This window comes from Oncorhynchus mykiss, chromosome 8 (genome assembly GCF_057628025.1).
Source record: "Oncorhynchus mykiss isolate SJ-2025 chromosome 8, ASM5762802v1, whole genome shotgun sequence".
Lineage (NCBI taxonomy): Eukaryota > Metazoa > Chordata > Actinopteri > Salmoniformes > Salmonidae > Oncorhynchus > Oncorhynchus mykiss.
Genome location: NC_143029.1, coordinates 91,369,004 through 91,375,461, shown reverse-complemented (window position 1 = coordinate 91,375,461; position 6,458 = coordinate 91,369,004).

Genomic DNA, 6,458 nt, shown 5'->3' with positions numbered 1-6,458 from the left:
ACGTTCAAAGTTAGCGCTGTTCTGCCGTTGATCATGCCATTTCCTCTGAACATGATCAATTCTGAGTAAATCTTAAATTTTGAACCATACATGGGGTTTGGGCTATTGTTTTCCTGACGCAAATCTCTATTGGGTGGAAGTTTGTATAAATCCTGAATGAATCATTTTACTGGTGAACACCCTATAAAGTAATGTAGGAAATATGAGCCCTAAGTTCCTAGTTCCGGTAGAGTCTAGACATACCTTCAGCCAGTGTTAATTTTGGCACTCTTTATTTAGTTTAGTCTTAAGTCACATTTTTTACATTTGAATAATGTTTGTCAGAATGAGTGTGAGAGACAAGTATGGGGTTGCAGAATGAGTGTGAGAGACAAATATGGGGTTGCAGGATGAGTGTGAGAGACAAGTATAGGGTTGCACCGCAGTCGCGTTGTTTCCATTATCAACATTCTAGATGATGCAGCATATTGAAGACCAGAAGTAGTACAGGAGATAATGACCGTTTCACCCAGTGATGTAGTGGAGTCACTAAACCTCCAGATAATGACCGGTTCACCCAGTGATGTAGTGTAGTCACTAAACCTCCAGATAACGACCGGTTCACCCAGTGATGTAGTGGAGTCACTAAACCTCCAGATAACGACCGGTTCACCCAGTGATGTAGTGGAGTCACTAAACCTCCAGATAATGACCGGTTCACCCAGTGATGTAGTGTAGTCACTAAACCTCCAGATAACGACCGGTTCACCCAGTGATGTAGTGGAGTCACTAAACCTCCAGATAACGACCGGTTCACCCAGTGATGTAGTGGAGTCACTAAACCTCCAGATAATGACCGGTTCACCCAGTGATGTAGTGGAGTCACTAAACCTCCAGATAACGACCGGTTCACCCAGTGATGTAGTGGAGTCACTAAACCTCCAGATAACGACCGGTTCACCCAGTGATGTAGTGGAGTCACTAAACCTCCAGATAATGACCGGTTCACCCAGTGATGTAGTGGAGTCACTAAACCTCCAGATAACGACCGGTTCACCCAGTGATGTAGTGTAGTCACTAAACCTCCAGATAACGACCGGTTCACCCAGTGATGTAGTGGAGTCACTAAACCTCCAGATAATGACCGGTTCACCCAGTGATGTAGTGGAGTCACTAAACCTCCAGATAACGACCGGTTCACCCAGTGATGTAGTGTAGTCACTAAACCTCCAGATAACGACCGGTTCACCCAGTGATGTAGTGGAGTCACTAAACCTCCAGATAACGACCGGTTCACCCAGTGATGTAGTGGAGTCACTAAACCTCCAGATAACGACCGGTTCACCCAGTGATGTAGTGGAGTCACTAAACCTCCAGATAACGACCGGTTCACCCAGTGATGTAGTGGAGTCACTAAACCTCCAGATAATGACCGGTTCACCCAGTGATGTAGTGGAGTCACTAAACCTCCAGATAACGACCGGTTCACCCAGTGATGTAGTGGAGTCACTAAACCTCCAGATAATGACCGGTTCACCCAGTGATGTAGTGGAGTCACTAAACCTCCAGATAACGACCGGTTCACCCAGTGATGTAGTGGAGTCACTAAACCTCCAGATAACGACCGGTTCACCCAGTGATGTAGTGGAGTCACTAAACCTCAAGCTAAGAGTCCCCTGTGCTCGAGTCCAAGTCACGAATGGTCGAGCCCCTACGGCTGAAGTCTGAGTCCCTGTGCTCGAGTCCTGGCTCAAATCTGAGTCATTGGGTACATTAACTCAAAATCAAGTTACCCATTCACAGATGGTGTAGAGGCAAGAGGAGTTAGGTTAAATTGTTTGATTTCCCTTTTCCTTTCTGTCCCACCAAATGTTTGCATATAGATTACTGGTAATGCTGAGCGATTAGCCGAAATGTGTTAATTGTCGTAATTGACCTAGATCTGTTCATCTGTGTGGAGAAGACATAGAGAGGAGAGGACACGCGATCCAGATGGATACTGCCAAATTCAACGTTAGCTTTTGTTCCCATTCACTGTCCGGGGGTGTCCTCGGAGTGGGCCACAGTGTCTCCTGACCCCTCCTGTCTCAGCCTCCAGTATTTATGCTGCAGTAGTTTATGTGTCGGGGGGCTAGGGTCAGTCTGTTATATCTGGAGTACTTCTCCTGTCCTATTCGGTGTCCTGTGTGAATCTAAGTGTGCGTTCTCTAATTCTCTCCTCTCTTTCTCTCTCTCGGAGGACCTGAGCCCTAGGACCATGCCCCAGGACTACCTGACATGATGACTCCTTGCTGTCCCCAGTCCACCTGGCTGTGCTGCTGCTCCAGTTTCAACTATTCTGCCTTATTATTATTATTCGACCATGCTGGTCATCTATGAACATTTGAACATCTTGGCCATGTTCTGTTATAATCTCCACCCGGCACAGCCAGAAGAGGACTGGCCACCCCACATAGCCTGGTTCCTCTCTAGGTTTCTTCCTAGGTTTTGGCCTTTCTAGGGAGTTTTTCCTAGCCACCGTGCTTCTACACCTGCATTGCTTGCTGTTTGGGGTTTTAGGCTGGGTTTCTGTACAGCACTTTGAGATATCAGCTGATGTACGAAGGGCTATATAAATAAATTTGACTTTGACTTTACACTTGACAGACCAAGTTATAGTGGCAGTATTGTATGGTCATCACATCCTTGATACGATACTAACGTTATGTTTTCGCAGATGACAAAATCCCAGGTTTGCTTTTCCGTTTCACAGACATCCATGTACTTTTACAGAGAAAATATGGAGGCGTATACAACAAAGCTTATAGTAGGTTGTTACAAACAAGTCAGCTGTCATGTACTGTCACCAGTTGCGTTCCTGGTAACACAAAGCTGTTGACTCAAATGACAGTGCTCATTAACCATAGGTTTGAGCCATCCTTCGCATCAAGCTTTTGGAAAACTGTTCACTGCTGGTCCACACGTGACGAAATGGATGACTCTAATAATGCATGTAAAATGTTTTGTTTTTTTTACCCAATTTCGTGATATCTAATTGGTAGTAGTTAGTCTTGTCTCATGGCAGCAACTCCCATACGGACTCGGGAGAGGTGAAGGTCGAGAGCCGTGCGTCCCCCGAAACACAACCAAGCCACACTGCTGCTGGACACAATGCCCATCCACCCCGGGAGCCACCCGCATCAATGTGTCAGAGGAAACAGAGTATACCTGGCGACCTGGTCAGCATGCACTACGCCTGGCCTGCCACAGGAGTCGCTAGTATGCGATGAGACAAGGATATCCCTGCCGGCCAAACCTTCCCCTAACCCGGATGAAGCTCGGCCAATTGTGCGCCGCCCCATGGGCCTCCCGATCGCGGCAGGCTGCAACAGAGCCTGGACTCGAACCCAGACCATTGCGCCACCCAGGAGGCCGTAAAATGTTTTACATGTGAGTGTAGGCTTACACGTACTATATACCCCTCAGACTCAACTCTGGACCTCATCTACGTAATATAGCCTAGACCTCTGACTCAAATCTGGACCTCCAAGCCAGTTCCACTGCATTTATTGTTCCCCTCTAATCAGGGGACTGATAGAACAGAAAACCAACAGGTTCCAGACCTTGTAGGGTAAGAGTTGAATACCCCTGGCCAACACTATAGCAGCAATGGTTATTTATGTAGCAGTGCTTGTAGCCTATGTCGGTCTGCAAGAGGGACTCCCAACAAGCACCTCGTGAAATGTATTTGGACTTGTTAAACACTTATTTTAAAATAACTGCAATACTCTGTTGGATGATGAGTGTGCAATATGTAATCATCGAGTTAAATAACGCATGTGACAAACATGATTCTAAAAATGCATATAAAACATTGTAGGCCTACCATTTAGGTGTAGGTCCATATCATTTAGCCTATGCAATATGATTATTAGGCAATTGCTGTGCTTGTCTGCAAGGCTGAAGAAAGAGGTAGCTCCCTAATTAAATTCAGTCTTAGGGGACTGTATGTTATTTGAGGGATACCTGGAGAAAATTGAATCTGAAATTAAAATGAATGGCCCTCCCTTCATTAAAATAGATTTTTACCAGACCCTCCCTGAACGCTAAAATAAAATAGAGAAGAAGCATTTGCATTTGTTTTAAGCTGTTTTCTAGTGACATTTATTTGGATACATCCATAACAATGAGCTAATGATGTGCTGTTTCACCGGGCATAGAAAATGTCCTCATCAGGACACTGTTGTTCAGAGGAGCTAGCCAACAACACAGCTAACACAATCACTTCAAACTGAAGTCGGAAAGACTGCAAACTAGCTACACTTTGTTTCATTTTTCCTGTTTTCTTTTGATGTTTCTATCCATAAAAATTATGCTGATTCATGTTTTTGGCTGCCTGTCTGTCTCATCCCGACATGTTCATTGCTATGGGACAGCTGGAGATTTGAATTTGAATATTCAAATCTGTTGCAAATGTCAGAGACAGACAGCAGGGTTTATACAGATATTTGCTGTTAAATACTAAAATGTTAATCTAAAAGAAATGTGAGAATGTCGATGCTTTTATAGTGGAGATCAAGTTGATAAAATTGACTGACGAGACGGGCTTGCGCAGTCAGATGGAACAGAGTAACTAGGCATTTTAACGTCATTGATTTGGCCTCCCGAGTGGCGCAGTGGTCTAAGGCACTGCATCTAAATGCTAGAGGCGTCACTACAGACCCTGGTTCGATTCCAGGCTGTATCACAACTGGCCGTGATTGGGAGTCCCATAGGGCGGTGCACAATTGGCCCAGCATTGTTAGGGTTTGGCCGGGGTAAGCAGTCATTGTAAATAAGAATTCAACTGAAATGTGTCACGCTTGTGTTTGAGTGAGTGGGATTATTCAATTTTTTACTCGGTGAACGTTATTTTTGCACACACAGCCTTTATAATAAAACGACTGTGACCACACACACACCTAAATATTGCACTTGGGAAAAAAACATCTTAAAGTAGACATATAATGAAACAAACAGGCATATATAGTGGACATTGATCAAGTGCACAAGGCTACATGTGTGCAAAAATAACGTTCACCGAGTAAAAAATTGAATAATCCCACTCACTCAAACACAAGTGTTACTGTCAAGGTCAACACAACAAAAGCAATATATTTTGACTACACATTATTACATTGTAGAACAGATGTCCACAGGCAGAAAGTGTACAATGTGCCAGTAGAGCATCGCGTTCCCCCTGAACGGTAACGGATACCCTTTGTTGACATCATTTATCTCTTTCAGGCAGAGAGTACACCTGGCATTCCCCTTTTTATCCATTGTATTGAAAAAGTGAGAAATAGACCGTGTGTGGTATTTCTTTCACCTCTATAGTGGCATCCAGCTAAAGCCAGGCCCAACTCCAGCTACACTTGATCCCTGAATCCAGTTGTTTAACAACAACGCCTCATTTTCACCTAATTCTCTCATTGTGAAAATTAACCACATACTTTAGAGGGAAAACTTAAGTTCACAGATAGTTCGTTAGCTGGTTAACGTTTCACACATATTGCCAGGATCCAGTAAGCAACTAACGTGTTACAACTTGAGGGGCAAGGAGTCTTATACTAGTTAATACTATAGCAAATTGGTTAGGTTACAAACGTTAGCTCATATGATGTTGTACCGTTAGCTAGCTGACGTCTGACTTTATTAGCCAGATCATTTTCACACCATAAACTCGATTATTCGATCAGTTAAGTTGGCTACTGTTAATGGATCCAACTAGCAATATACTTAATAATGCTAACAACACTTGTTCCACCACTTTCTCCCTCACCTCAAACTTTCCAAAATGCCAGTTGTTTTTCGGTTACAGCTCATGAATTACGTCTCCGGTAGTCAGGCGTCTCACCTAACGTTAACTCTCCCGTTACCGTTCAGGGAGAACGCGCTGCTGTAGCTGACAAACTGCCTTTCCACTCTCCCGCTCTTTCCAGAGCGCGCGCTGATTCTGTAACTAACGCATTGGTTGTCTCGTCTCTCTTCAGTCGCGTGTTGCGTCCTGTTGTTATGGGAACGGTTGACAGACCGCCAGTAGTGTTGTTGTGTCTGTAACCATGTTGACCAGTGATCGTCTCTTCCCGTTCCATTTTTTACAAAATCATCAACAAAAAGTCCAGTAATGGATCCATGTAATTCCAGTTTATATTGTTTACGTTGTTTTGTTTGCGCAATGTGTGGTCTGTGTTGTGATAGTCTATAAAAGTGGATTCTTGTGATTGTATTTTCCTTCCGTTTTAGACCACATAGGCCTAATAAAACGATTACCTTGTGTAGTGGCTTTACTGTCAAGCACCTAAAAAAAAGGCCTTCAATAGTGCCTTCTTATATAGCATATAATCAAGGCCTTCACTAGTGCAGTCTCATATAGCATATAATCAACGCCTTCACTAGTGCAGTCTCATATAGCATATAATCAACGCCTTCACTAGTGCAGTCTCATATAGCATATAATC